Genomic DNA, 14,189 nt, shown 5'->3' on the forward strand with positions numbered 1-14,189 from the left:
CTAGATGTTACTTGTCATATTACATGTGCTTTTCCAAATTTGAGTCCAGTAGGGTCTCAAGGAACACAACAAAGACCCTACTAGACTCAAGTTTTGCCATCTAAGACATGAAATGTCCACATGTATGTACAGCATGTTAAATATGTGCAAAAAGAAGAATACTGAATCCAGGACAATGTGCGTATTATAGCCTTCTGAAGATGGTAAGAGAGCAATGGATCTATTGGCATTGGAACAGTCTGAAAATGTTTAGCAGTTTTACAGTAGAAATTTAAGGATGTCATATTTAATATTGTAGTATCATATCAAATTGTGGGAGTCCATCCAAAAAATCAGGGTAACTCCAAATCAGCTGGCCCCTTATACTTTCCTACGCAATAGTCAAGCTTCAATGATATTTTCAACAATCAATCTTTGCACCCTCATCAGACATGGTACTGCCCCATTGATCTTCTTTCCGGGAAAACTTTCCACGGGGACAAGTTTATCTGCTCTTCATCCTGGAGACTCCAGTCATGGGCGATTATATCATAGAACTTACAGCATTAGACGTTCATCTTCACCAGCTGGGGATGGCTTTTTGTTTGCGAAGAAAAAGGATGAAACACTTTGTGCTTACATTGATTATTGTGGCCTTAATGCTACTACCATTAAAAAAACCCTGTTCAACCATTGGCTGATTACTTTTCACCCTCCCCCCTCATCCTCCAGACTATTTAAGATGCCTGTTCTGACAATATGGAGTCAGATCTTCATGTCCGGTTAACCTGCTTGCTGTTGGATTGTTTGGCTCATACTATCCTGTGTATTGCTTGTGAAACCTGGTATCCCGTATCCATTACTTTTCGTGTTATCCTTGTATCCAGGCCTTCCTAATCTGGTTTGCCCTTGTCAGTTAACATCTTCTCCTGTCAGTTTTGCCTGGAATCTATCTGGAGCACCGGAATCTGCGTGGTGTAAACAGTAAAGACCAAACCGCCTTGAGCGTATCCCTGATGAATACTGATAACATAAAGTTGCTCTGACCTTAGACTTCAAAATACGGGTAGACATTGATTCATATTTTGTTTTCTTTTAAACCAATTGGCAAATAAAATCTTCTGGTCTGCACAACTCCTTACATTAGAAGGAAGGCTATTAATTTGTGCAGTTTGTAATAAAACACGTTACTGTACACTGCATTTAAAAGGTAAACAGCATACACAGAAAAAAAGTATGTACATGTCCTGTTTTCATTTTTTCCATAATTGAAAATATGTATAACTTCAATTTTATTTGCAAATATAGGTCCAATTACGGTCTGCCCTCCTAACACCGAAAAATCAATTTGTACAGGCTGCTGGACAGAATGTCCGGTTGATGGAAAGAAGTGTAGCATCGAATGTAAAGAAGGCTGTACGTGCAAGAAAAAGGGGTACTTTATACATAACAAAGCTTGCATTCCCCTTAATGAGTGCCCGTACATTCCCTATAATAGTAAGTCATTTCTTTCTTGGGGTTTTGGTTTGTTTGCTTTGCTTCATTCTTATTGTGCCGTTGCTAGAGCCTTATGTAGGACACAAAATATTTCATCCTGTTTGTGTGAGCTTTGCGGTTTTTTATAAGCAAAATATGTAGGCCTGCTCTGTACAGAAACCACAAACCAAACAAAGTAATAGCAAACACAGTGTTTAGTAAATAATTGGGGCATATAATGGACTATCTAAAGGTTCAACAGATAATAAGTAATATAGAGATAAGTAATATAGAAATAAGAAATATATAACTCTAATAAACAATAGAAAAATTAATTTAATTTTTAAAAATACTTATTTCTATATTACCGTCTGAACAATTAGGTAATATATTATGCGCTGTGCATCCCTGCCACTGGTGTGCATGTTTCCTCTAATTTTATAAGGCAGTGGAGGTGGTTTGCATAGAGATGGTGGTGGAGTCTGGTGCCATCAAACACTACTATCATGGGTGGGTGAACGGGGCGGCACAACACACAATTTTAGGAAATAGCTCCTATATTTACAGCTACAGGTAGACATATTTTAACAGTTCAGTTCACCAGAAAATTCAGTAAGAATACAAAAAAATTGTCTAAATATTCACCTGAACTGGTGCATGACTACAGATGTACAAAGCAGCCCACTGACTGGGAGTTGCAGCCAATTGGTTCACATTCTGCTGTGAGTTTTTTTAATTACCCCATTGTGCAGATGCTTCCTAATGAACTACTGCACTCTCATTTTCAAACCAATGTACCTCTGTACCGGTGGTAAACGTTTTTATGATTACTACTATTCCGACATTTTTAAGACCTACAAATAAAAACCGAAATTATGAAAAACCGATGTGAAAATAAACAGACTTACCTTCAACCTGACGCTGGACATCTCCGCCGATGAAAGCACCATGCTGACAGCAAGTTATTCTGATTGAACAAGTGTTCGGCACTGCAGACTGACGTCATCGCTACGTCTGTAAATAGAAATTTAAAGCGGCAATGTCCGATTAAGTGTTTCAACGCTTAACCTTAGGGGTCCCCACATTGCTGTTTTAAATTTCTATTGACAGACATCGCAATAACGTCAGCCTGCAGTGCCGAATATATGTTCAATTGGAATCACTTGCTGTCAGCATGGTGCTTTCATCGGCGGAGATGTCCAGCGTCGGGTTGAAGGTAAGTCTGTTTATTTTCACATCGGTTTTTCATAATTTCGGATTTTATTTGTAGGGCTTAAACATGTTGGAATAATGGTAATATTTAAAGCGCACCCAACCCCTCTTTACAGCAAACCACTTTCTTTAGTTTTTTACCATGGTTTGCTTAAAAATGTTGCACGCTCTACTGAATATTGGTTGCCAGTGCCCAAAACAAATCAAAATCAGCCATCTATCCATATGTCCCACAGATGTGGCAATCATGCCGCTACCACAAGACACATATACTTTACATTTATTTTCATTCTGTTGCCAAATCTATTCCATCATATCTACATTATAATTCATTTTTTTTTAAAACATTCACAAAAACTATTGGATTTTTTTTGTTATCATACTTTGCTTTTAAAATTACCAATACTTTACTCTCTTCAAACTTCAGTTAGGTAGAATAAAAACTCCTAAAGCATTTACCTAGCCTAAGGGACACCCAAGAAATAACTTAAGAAAGGTATGAGGAAGGGTATACTGTGCAAGCTGTTCACTGCTCCTAGTAACATAAATGTATTAAAGAGATTTGCGCTCATGTTCTACAATGACTTATTTTAAGTGAAATGTGACTACGCAGACAAACATTTCACTTAGATGCACATTTAAAGAACCTTTTAAACATTTCAGACTTTAGAAATGTATTCAGGCATGGATAAGTTTAATATTATTAATATTAGTGCTAGCATTTGCAACCTGCAAAACACCAACTAACGAACAACCTTTAGGACAGGAAATGAGAAATGCTCAGCTAAATTTGCCTTCTATCTTGCTTTTAATCCTCCCATGTTCAAAGTTTCTCTTTGACACTTTTCAGGTCATCAGTGTCCAAAAAACATGGAGTGGAAGGACTGCTCAGGTTGTGAGGATTACTGCCCAGTTATAGGACGAAGATGTGAACAGGTCTGCAGGATGGGTTGCGTGTGTAAGCGTAGATATGCCATGCATTATGGGAGATGCATTTATAAACCAAATTGTCCACAAACTTTTGTTTTTGGTAAGGAGTCTCTTCAGTTGCATTAGACAGTGAAAGAAGCAGTTTTCATCTCAAGAATGTTTTATAGGCAAATGACTCATTGTAGAATGGATATTTAAAACCCCAAATGTATTGGTTTTTAAGTTTCTTTAGGAATGGAATAACAATTGTGATTCAATCTGGTACAGTACTGGGAAACTTTTTTCAGCTATCACAATGCCGGAGTGTCTGGTTAGACCACTTCCAATATACGCACCGCCTTTTTATTCTTTGCCGCGGCCTTATGGCTGGGCGAGAATTTTTTTACAATAGCCCAGCCATGAGGATGGGGCCGTAACCACTCAGCACTTTATTATCTTTATTTATGACACTCCTTGTTTGTCACTTTCACTTTTATGTTGATTGCTTCACGGATTTTTAGGGGTGCGGGTAGGCCCTTTTGGGCTCTGTGTCCCCTAAGATCTAGGGGGGGTTGTGTGGCCTTTTGGTTCCTGCCCCCATGAACCCCCTCATCCTTCCGGGGGTGAGCTAGTTGTGGAGCCCTGGATGAAGCCTCGGTGGATCCCAGGGCCAAAGGGACCCCCCCTAGCCTTGCGGCGAAGGAGGGTCTGAAGACCCTTGCCCCCTAAGCGACCTTATGGATCTGGGGGTCGGGCACTAGGGCCTATCCTTTTTTAAGGAGGGCCATGGACCGCACCCTAGTACACGTTTTTTAAGTTTCGCACTTTTTCCGTTTTTTAGGGCACGAAAGCACTCTTCCCGGGCTTTCAATAAAAAATAAATAAATGCTGGAGTGTCTGGTACCTGTCTGGGTGGATAACAGAGTACAGCTGTCTAATAAAGTGTAACCCACAGTAGATAATGACAAGAGTGGTTGTGGGTGTAAAACAAAATAAAGTTTGGAGTAAAGTCAAAAATATAATTAAACAATTGAGCCCAAACCCTATCAGTGACTTGATGGGGAAAAAAAATAAAATTATGGCTGGTGTAAATGCCATTTAAAAGTTTTTAATGAAACTAAAAAGTTTTTCTTCCAAGCCCAAAATAGCAAAAATCCATAATTATTGCAAATAATGATAAAATAATTTCATATCACACTGTTCTAAATATGACCCTGTTGTGTTTGAATAAACAGAATTACAATAACACCTTTGAAAGCCAGAAAAATGTAATTTTCTAAACTTTTTGTTGTGATATGATTTATTCATTTCTGAGACTCTTTAGAGGGTGATATATTTTATTACTTTTGTTTATATACAACAAGATTTAATAGACATGGGTTATAAATAAGCTAAGATGATGATGATGATGTCAAACATATCTCTACAGGAAACATGGCTCATATATATAACTTGTTTAATATGTGATTTTATAAAGTAGGCAGTATGTTTATAATATAATAGACTACCTTTTCTTTTCAGTTCCAGAGACATATAATTAGAGTCTACAGCATTTATTAGTATATACTTTTTATGGATGGCATATGGTCCATAATCCATCCCACCTACCATGACATACTACCAATGTGCTCTGGCTTTCCACACACTCATTACAATTTACAATGTATAAAACACATATATGATGCCTGGCTGGTATTAGACTGTTTCCCCTGGCAAACAGGGGAATCACATTCAAGCAAAGACATCAGTAATAGAAATTGTAATTTCAAAGATACTTTTAAAAAAAATATTACAGTAAAACAAAGGAGGTACGGTGGGCTTTACCATCGGACATAGAGCACAGAACACCATGATCAGAGACATGCCTAGTTCAGGATTAATTTATCATTGGGCCTTTTTATTCTCATTCCCTAACCTAAGTCTTTTATGAGTACCAGTATTGGAAGGACAGGAAAAATGCTTAAGACAGCAGCTCAGACAGGGAGAATCTCACATGTGAGCAAAACAAATGTTTGCCAGAACACATTTTGTTTGTCTTGCTACAAGTTTAGTGTCCTTCATGCTAAACTAAGTGATAATTTTGGTCCTTACAGTAGAACTTCTTTGAATTTATCCAAAATCATTATAATATGCCACTGTATGTATAATATGCTTATATAGTAGTGAAATGAAAAGCCAGGGGTTAATAGCAAGTAACAGAGCAGCCACCATACCGAGGTCAGAAATTCAATGCATATTGCAGATGCCTAGGTAATAATCATGCTTGGACTGATATAATTACCAAGTATAACCTCAGTGTCTCCACTAGTGAGAGACCAACAAGGGATGCAGACCAGTTAAGATCATTACAGAAACCCATATGACTGCACCTTTACAAGTCTATCATGAGAAATCAATTTAATTTTGCAGATATTGATTAAATATATTATCTTGTGCACTTAACCTTATGTTATAGTCATTGAACTTTATATAAACTCTTTCCAGAGCCACCAGACTAATTCATCTCCCTTTGTGTGTATTGATAGTTCCATCCTGTTCTGAAAACACCATGTGGCATGATTGTGCTCCATGTGAATCATTCTGTTTCCCTGCAAAGAACTGTCAGAAGGAATGTACAAGGAGTTGTGTCTGCATGAACAGAAGCTTAGTATTCCACGATGGACACTGCATGCAGCTCAGAGATTGTCCTAGGTCTCCTGTAAGTCTTAAACTCCCATCATGGGATTAACTTGCCTTTCAGGACTTCTCTTCACCACTTATAGCAGGGTTTCTAGCTGCTTGATTGATTGATTAATAAACCCTGTGATAACCGACCAAAAGGAGAAATGATAAAGAGCTGTAATTGCTGCTACTAATAATAATTAGATTTAAGCACATTTGTTTCTGGGCTCAAAAATGTCTTTTCATTATTTGTACGTTTAGGATAGTCATTCTTTAAACATCTTTAGAATATCCATACAGTGTATACTTTCCTTTGGTAATATACTTTCCTTTGGTAATATGGAATTTGCAATATTTCTGTTTTGTCAAATGTAAGTACTTTTTCAACCTTTAATATTCCACTAGAGATCTATTAATGTCCTTGCTTTTTTTGTTATTTTTCTAAACCTACATCCAAAACGTATTCTTGGCAGTCTCGGTTAGTCCATGTTATTAGATGTAAATCTTTAAATTAGAGATCATTTTAAAGATATATATGGTTCAAATTTCCATAAATACTATTTATACCAATAAAATAATGTTACAATCGCTAGGGGCTAAATTTGCTAAAGGGTGGTTGGTTAAAACCGCCAGATTTACTAAAGTCCAAATGGCTAGAAAACGACCTTAAAACCATAGTTTAACAATGCACCGCATAACACATCATAGTCACAATTTTTAACATGAAAAAAAACGCAAACTGTCAGATTTCTTAAGCTGTAGTTTGACAAGCTGCGGGAAACGCCACCAGAAAAACCATTGACTTATGAATTACATAATTATTTATTGATTAAGAGGGCAAAATTAATTTATAGATAACTCCGGGGGACAAATTTTCATTGTTTTAGAATATTATAAATTTGCCCCTTAATATAATGAAAAATGCCCACATAAGTTAATTATAAATGAATGACTTTAGCTTCGTCCCTCACAATTCAACATTTTACAACCCACCAATTTCGGTTTAGTCCCTCACGACTTGACCACTGAGGACAAGGTGGCTTGGTTGATCATGGTGTGTCTCTCATACCTACCCCAGCCAAGTGTTTCTCACAACCTGCCTCCTGACACATGCATTAGAACTGTATTAACTTAATAAAATAGGAATTTGCAAATAATGCTTAAGTATAGAGTATGAAATGAGGACAAAGCTGCTGTGAAGTTGGTGTAATTGTCAATATACAGATTAAAATGCAAATGTCTTCCATTACTATAGTCTGAAATATTTTTGATTAAAATACATTATTTTATTACTTATTTTTAGCTCTTTTAGCATTACAAGTACTGGAATGATCTTAAATTGTTTATTGATATAGAACCAATCATTTTATGCAGAGTTGTACAGATAATATGTCGAGGAACTGACATCGGTCCTTGCACCCATTGTAGTTTAGTTACTAAATTCCCCATTACACAAACACGCACACACCCATAAGGGCCCATTTTAGAAATAACAGTTAACCTGCCACTATGTTTTTAAATTGTAGGAGGAAGCCGACGCGCTCGGAGAAAAACCAAGAGACGCGTGAAGAACACACAGTAGGACCTTAATCAGGATAAAACCTATGACCACAGTATTGTAAGGAAGTGATTGAAGTGTGCATAACTGTGGAAGCAAGCAACATTCCAAAGATATAACCTTTCTGCTGAAGAATTATACCATGATGAAATATTCCATAGTGTAAAGTACATTGTTCAATATATTTTTGCTTTCATTGTTAATGCTATGACAAAATTGGCACGTTTATATTCCTTAAAGAACGATAGATTAATTATGTGTTATAATCATCCCTAAAATTATATTTACTGATTATTGATATAGCTGATGATAGTTTTATATCTTCTAAATTGGTTGATACGGTATTTAATTTGCTGGTACTATGCCTATCAGGTTATAAAGTATTGTGCCATAGGTTCTTAGCATAAAAAAATCCAAGATTTCAAATTCTACTGTAACCTAGAAATAACGTAATATGTTTCAATGTAACGGCATTTCAGTGTTCAAAATTTTAATAAATATTAGACATTATCTCATTATAATCGGTCTGCTCTGTGCTTTTACTTCATTGGTTCAACTGAATAATATTTATCTTTACAAAAGACATTGCAAGGGCCTTACACATAAAGCCAAATAAAACAGAATATATTCTGTGCTATTAGTTTGCAGGTAGAGGTTTGAAAAAATGGTAACATAAAAATTATGTTGAAAGACACCATATCATAATATATAATTTCCTATTTTTTAATCAGACTGATAAATTGCAAGGGGTAGAAGAGGAGAATTGTTTTCTGACTCCATAAATGTAAATCTAAATAATTCTCTCTATAGTATAATTTTCTAAATTTATTTCCCTATACCAATATTTGAAAAAAGCTTTCCAATTAATTTTATTCCAGCTACATCAATTTCATAAGCTGATGGCAGTTCTATGGCAACTAGGTATAACAAGTCATATTTATTCCTTATGTTTAAATAAATAGTATTACACTTGTTATAGTTAGGATGCAAACTCTAGCACAGACTCACAAATGTATTCAATTCCAGCATACAAGAATTAAAGATTAACAAGTGTGATCAAGGTGGGAGAACAGGTGAATGTCCAGGGCTTTGTGTTAAGCTGGTTTCAGCCAATTTTATTAAGCAAGGAAATAAAAGAAAGTTCAAAATAAAGCCCTTGCCTGTCTGGTACTAACTGAATACAAGTCACTCCTGACTAAGAATCTAAAACAAAACATAAGTTTAAGCACAGTTTTCTAACAGCAAAGATCAGACTTCCTTTCACAGACACTCAACAGTCCCTTAACCCAGGTAATGAGACACTGAATCCACTGCCTAGCAGCCTTTTAAAGACAGCTCCCAGGTGCCAGCATTAATCAATCTCACAGCAGAACAGAAGACCAGGACTGGGCTTTTTACCAGCTTTTTCCTAAAGCTGAACATCTCTCTGGGAAGCATTTCCCACATATATCCACTCTCCCTGGGGTTTTAAAACATGTGCTTTAGAAACCTGTGTCTAATATACCCGCCTGCAAACACTGTTCTAGTATCTTTGTCACACAAGACACTACAGTGCTAAAAGTCAGAATTCTGCAAATATCTTGCTAAAAGAATTATTTTAAAAGAATTTTAGAAACTGATTTTATTGTTTAAAAAAATATAAAAATAACTTTTAACCAACAGTTAAGGGCTTGGATAATGCATGATCCACAGATCACTTAGACTTTTCATGTTCATCCCTACAGAGCAGTGATTGCTAACCTGTCACACTCCAGACGTTGTGGAACTACAAGTCCCAGCATGCTTTGCTAGCTATCAGCTAGTTATCTACTGGAAAAGCATGCTGGGGCTTGTAGTTTCACAACACCTGGAGTGTCACAGGTTAGCTATCACTGCTAAAGAGGAATTCCATTTTCATCCACACCAAACTTAAAGAAAATCTCAAAGAAGAACACAAGGTTTATACTAGAATGGACGTCATAAAAAGCACTCTCTCCACTACTTGTAGTCCCCTTCTTCTTTTCGGGTGGGTAAAATGGCAAATTGTACAAATTGTGGAAAGAGATATAATCTGCCCAACTGAACCGAATACAGATATTTTATATATTTATATAGATCTTAGAAATTAATGTGAACATGATAAATGACACCTTATAGTGACACCATCACATGGCTCTATAGATAATCAGTGCAGGTTTCTATTTTATCATTTGTAATGTAGATGTAATAAATAAAATAATGTAAATTTTGCTGTGAGCAGTTTTCTTTTTTTTTCAGTTCCATTACAATATACCGTATTTCCCTATGTATAAGACGCACCTTCATTTTGAGGCCCAAAATGAAAAAAAACATGTATCAGGTCCTTTTGCCAATCAGACACCATCGGATGGTCGCATACCGGTGATTTGTGCTCTCCCACTCAGAGGATTCATATTCTACCTTACCTTTGAGACTACAATCGGCCATCAGCACCTGGGTAGTGGAGAACACTTACTGGACTCGCTGGTGACTTGTTTGCTTCCTGAGACGACTGTGGTCTCCCACTGCCGGCCGGACGTCCTGCACCATCTGATGCTCTGAGCATGCTGCCCTCCTGGCGGTTGCCAGATTCCCGGGTGCCCCCCGCCTTCTCAGAGTCCCCCCTGGCCCTGGTGGCTCCTAGCTCACGGAGCGCCTATCACGGAAATTGTGGGCTGTTTCCGGTGGAGACCAGGGGCTGGAGTTGGAACAGCCCAGCGGACCCGCTTCTTCCGGTTATACTGCAGGACTTCCGGTTCAACCGGATCGATCAGAGTCAGCACCTCATCACTGGAGCCTCTAGTGCAAGTTACCCCCACTGCTCCTCTTAATCGCTGGGTTAAATAGGGATGGCTCCTGCCAGCGGGGACACGCTGTTCCATACAGCCATCGGGACACGTTGTTCCATACAGCCAGCGGGGACACGCTGTTCCATACAGCCATCGGGGACACGCTGCTCCATACAGCCAGCGGGGACACGCTGTTCCATACAGCCAGCGGGGACACGCTGTTCCATACAGCCATCGGGGACACGCTGTTCCATACAGCCATCGGGGACACGCTGTTCCATACAGCCATCGGAGACACGCTGTTCCATACAGTCAGCTGGGACACGCTGTTCAATACAGCCATTGGGGACACGCTGTTCCATACAGCCATCGGGGACACGCTGCTCCATACAGCCAGCGGGGACATGCTGTTCTGATTAGCGGGACTCCTCTCTCACATCCAGGTTCAACTTCTTCATCGATGTAAGTAGCGCTTGCAGTGTATAAGATGCACCTTTTTTTAGACCCAAAATTTGGGGGGAAAAGGTGCGTCTTATACATGGGGAAATACGGTACATTAAAAATCCTAAAAAATGGCTTTGTTTTGAACTAAAGACACCCGCCTGTCTGTTCTGCTTGCTTTTAGCTTAACCCTTTCTATATAATGAAATGTCCTTTAGTTTGTTGCCTTTTGTTGAGCAATTTGCAGTCATGAAATTGCAACACAGATTTGACTACTGTTTACATCACACTGGTGGTTCTCTGTTGATACAGTGTTGGCAGGTACAGTACTGCCTGGAAGTTCTCTGAGATGGAGGATGTTGGACTTTATCCAACAGCCTTAAGAACAGGAATCATTGACGTGTCCCAAGGTAAATAAGGAACACTATTTTGCATTGACAAACTCTACCTGGTTACCAGCATTTGAATACAATTTCTGGAGACACTTTATTATTAGGTAAGTTAATTTATGTCAATTTATGAATAAAGTGGCAACTTACAAAAGGCTGAGATGCTGCAAATCAATAGACTCTAAGGGCCTGAGTAATAGAGGAGAGCAAAGCATAAAAAAAAGAGTAACTTTGCTCCTGGACAAACCATGTTACAATACAAGGGGTGCAAATTAGTTTATTATTTTGCACATAAGTAAAATACTGGCTGTTTTTTCATGTAGCGCACAAATACTTGCTAGTTTTATTTTTACACTGAAATTTAAAGTCGATCTAGGACATGCCCTACCCCAACTCTAAATCTGTCCCTACATTTTAAAACTACCTCCCCCTCCAATGCAACATGGTTTTGCCCAAGTGCAAAGTTACTCCTTTTTTCTGCTTTGTTCTCCTTAATGACTCAGGCCCTAAGTGTTTCTTTACTGCAACTTTAAGTTTATGACCAAATGGTGAGTAAAATATAAGGTGTCACTGTGGACCAATGTGTGTCCTAAACTACACTAGCCTATTGTCTATGGGTGAATATACTGCATGTAGAGAATAGAGGTAGTATTCAGGTCTGGCTGTGCCTTAGGAGACTGGCAATGGCAGAAAATAATGGGTGTAAATTGGATGATAAAACAAAGGACTCAATTCAACCATCAACAGTCCCATCTGAGCTGGATTATGGTTGGGGGGGAGCAGAGGCAGGTGACTGTGTGGACCAATAGCTACTTATTGGTACCTGCGATCATAGACAGAGTTTTGCAGAGGGTGCATGCACAGCCTTAGTTTGAGGCAGGGGAGGGATTTGCACTTGATGACCCTGTATGTATTATGTTGTCTGACAGCAACTATACTAGTATTATTTTTGTTAGAACACCTAACTAAAAAGTCTCAAAGAAGTACACAAGGTAAATATACACCTTCTAAAAAGCACACTCTCCACCTGAAAAGTTGTTTGTCTTTGCTCGCAAAAGATGACGTAATACTGAAGATACTTTCTCCATGAAACATCCTGACACGTCCATATTCATCCAGCCCCTCCCACAATGACGAGCAAAAATCTTCTCTCCTCATTATTGAAGCCATCTTGTCACATTTACACATTGAAGTATCTGAGCAACAATAGTCTGTAGACTGTAGGCTGAATTGCATTTGTTCCAGAGAGTAAATGATCTCATATAAATCTTTATAAATATATGTTGATGAAATGATGATTGACGATTCACCTATCAATTTGTATTATAAATATTACAGAACAATAATGGTACAAATTGAGTGCTAGACCCTCGATACTCGTCACGTCAGTGTGCTCAAGAACAATAAAAAAAATGTAATCATCTTTCTTTCACAAACAGTGAGCTTTTCTATTTTTAGATCTAAACCAATACCAAAGCTGGACATTTCAAATTCATCACTTCCTCTTTATCAGAAAATAAATGAATAAAATCGATCCGCAAAACCATTCTCATAGGATACATCTGAAAGTGCTACAAAAAAAAATGGGAAAAAAATATATCTTTGTTGGCAGCAATTCAAAATAATACCCTGGATACAGGTTCATCATCATCATCATCATCACTATTTATTTATATAGCATCACTGATTCCGCAGCGCTCTACAGAGAACTCACTCACATCAGTCCCTGCCCCATTGGGGCTTACAGTCTAAATTCCCTAATATACACACACACACAAACAGAGAGAGAGAGAGAGAGAGAGAGAGAGAAAAACTAGGGTCAATTTTGATAGCATCCAATTCATCTACTACTCATGACCCCAGCGCTGTGAGGCAGAAGTGCTAACCACTTAGCCACCGTGCTGCCCAGGTTCATAAAAGTATGTGACAGTGAAGGTGCTGTTTTGGTGGACTTTGGTGCATTCCAAAAACCTCTTTGTTGAACAAACATGTTCTGTTGGCAAAGACTGAGCTAAAAACACAAATGTTATCATATATCTACCATTATAGATGTTAATCTATGATCATTGTGACAGCTCCATATACTTTATTCACTAATATTATTATTCATCTCAATGTGTAGCAGTTTGATCCTATCATAATGTATTAAAGTATTATTAAACAGTATTAATAGTGACCATGACACGTTAATAAACCTATCCTCTGATGAAACCGCCACCAGAAGGATGATCAGAAACGCGTCAGGATTATATTTAATTTCTTATTGCCTTCATGAGAAATCCTGGAGCAAAGGGACACACAAGGGCAACAGAGTGTGGGGCTCTATAATAAAGTTCATAGCACGGACATATGGTTACTCAGAAATCAGCTGGATCCACTTTAATTCTGCTGCTGATAACGGTGGGCTGCTTAACAAATACTGCGGCCTGGAAATATCCATCCATGTCTGGGAGATGTTTATTCAGCTATCCGAGGAATATCTGCTAATCAGTGCTTGAATATCAATACACATGTATCTATTTGCATGTGATGCTATACTAACACGCTCAGATGATAACCAATAAACCTTAACATATATGTGCAAGACCTGATTTACTAATACACCAAACCTTTATTGATGAACTAACAGCATGCATATTTAATTGCACCCATTGTGTCAAGATAAGTAGTCAAAAAAGTTCTTTCTGTCATAAAATACCAAGGATCTTTAGAATGACTTCTTATCGTGCTCTTATAAGATTGAATTTTCATTACTAACATCTAACTTTCTCTATTCAG

Source organism: Mixophyes fleayi, chromosome 11 (genome assembly GCF_038048845.1).
Source record: "Mixophyes fleayi isolate aMixFle1 chromosome 11, aMixFle1.hap1, whole genome shotgun sequence".
Classification (NCBI taxonomy): Eukaryota; Metazoa; Chordata; class Amphibia; order Anura; family Limnodynastidae; genus Mixophyes; species Mixophyes fleayi.